The sequence below is a fragment of the Penaeus monodon genome, unplaced genomic scaffold (genome assembly GCF_015228065.2).
Source record: "Penaeus monodon isolate SGIC_2016 unplaced genomic scaffold, NSTDA_Pmon_1 PmonScaffold_4852, whole genome shotgun sequence".
In the NCBI taxonomy this organism is placed as follows: Eukaryota; Metazoa; Arthropoda; class Malacostraca; order Decapoda; family Penaeidae; genus Penaeus; species Penaeus monodon.
Window position 1 is genome coordinate 12,501 of NW_023659722.1, and position 2,284 is coordinate 14,784.

Below are 2,284 nucleotides of genomic sequence, written 5' to 3' on the forward strand. Positions count from 1 at the left end.
CACATCAAACAAAAGTGGGGTTAATGACCACTGAGGATAATGTAATCGCCCTAACCAAAATCATTAACCAATTTAAGATTGCTAATACAAAACACCTGGGGCTCCCCCCCCCCCTCCCCCCTCTCTGAAAAAATTTGCTAGTCCCACAGATGATCCCCCCCCCCCCCCACCCCCCCTCCCTCACCCCCCCAGCACCCCCCTCTTCAACCCCTCACCCCATGCCGAATATTCATCATGTTTAAACTTTGCTGATTCTCTTTTTCTTATATCATCATAAAATGGGGATTTTTGGTATACAACCTCCAGGGAAAGGAAGCCTCCTCTGTATAAGTTTTACATAGGGGGGGCCTTAATGGAAAAAACCGGGTTCATGCACTCTTTGATAAATCTAGGCCCTGATATCAAAAAAACCCAAATTTAATAGTAAATTTGGGTCCCAAATGTGCTCCCTTATTACTATGGCCCTTTTTTTTATCTAATGCGGGAAAATATCGTCTGCAGCAAAACGACCTACACGCCACCACACCCGATGACGTCACACCTTGTAACAGCCCATGTTTTTTACAATACACAGCGATCACAGGAAGCGTCACGGTCATGGTGACAGAGAAGCGACTATGATTTTTTCGTCTATGAGGGAAAACCCCCCGATTTAAATTATATAATTATAAATTTTAAAATAATTTTATTATTATTATTATTAAAAAATTATTGTATTATTATTATTTTATTTTTATTTTATTTAAATTTAAAATTTTTTATCATACCATATATTATATATATATATATATATATATTATATATATATAGTATATTATTATATAATATATTAGGGATATATTTTTATAAAATAATTTTATATATATATATATATATATATAATTTTTATCTTTATATATAGTGATATAATAAAATAAATTTATATTATATATATATATATTTTATAATATATTTTATTATTTAAAATTTTGTGTGTGTTGTGTGTGGTGTGTGTGTGTGTGTTTATTATTTTATTATATATATGAAAATTTATATTATTCATATATTTTTAAATAATTTAAAATTTGTATATTTATATAATTTTAATATAATTAAATTATAAATTATCACGTTATAATTTTTATTATTATATTGTTTTTTTTAATTTTTTATTTTTATCATTATTATATTATTTTATTTTTATATTGTTTTATTATTATTATTTTATTTTTATTACTATTATTTTATTATCTTATTATATTAATTATTTTTCGTTTTTTTTATGTCAAAAATAACAAATTTTTTAGTCCTTTTAAAAATTAATTAATTATAAATAATAATATAATAAATAATTTTATACCCAAAACCCCACACACACCACACCCCCACCACCACACACACACCCCACAACACAACACACACCACATACATACAAATTTTATTATATAAAATTTTATATTATATTATATATATATTATTAAAATTTTAAATATATATAATATATATATATATTTTATAATATATATATATATTATATAAATTTTATATATATATATATATAGCACACACCAAACACACCAAACCCCCACCACAACATATATATCATATATATATTATATATATATATAATATATATATTATATATATATATATTTTATAAATATAATATTTTATATAAAATTTTATCCATTATATAACATATATAATTTATATAAGATTTATATATAATATATATATATAACATATAATTATTATATTTAAATATCTATATTTATATATATATATTGCACACATAACAACAGCATACACATCATCTACATTATATTAAAATATATATTATAATATATATTATATTAAAATATAAAATTTTTTTTAAAATTTTTTTTATTTTATTTTTTTATAATATATAATTTTATTATATATATATATATATTATATTTTAAAATTAAAAATGTGAACATTTTAAATTATTATATTTATTAATATTTATTATATTATATTCTATATACTATATTTTATAATAATAATTATATAAATATTTTTATATTTTATTGCAATTCCCCTATTACAATATTACATTTTATATTATATTTTAAAAAATATATTTTTATTTATATAAAATATTTTAATTTTATATTTTTTTATTATTTATATCTATTATTTATATTTTTATATAAATTTGTTAATAATTATTTTATTAAATAATATATATATACATTTATATTCTTTTTATTAAAAATTTATTTATTACCTTTATATATTTTGTGTGTGGTGTGTATAAATTAATATAAATTTATATATTATA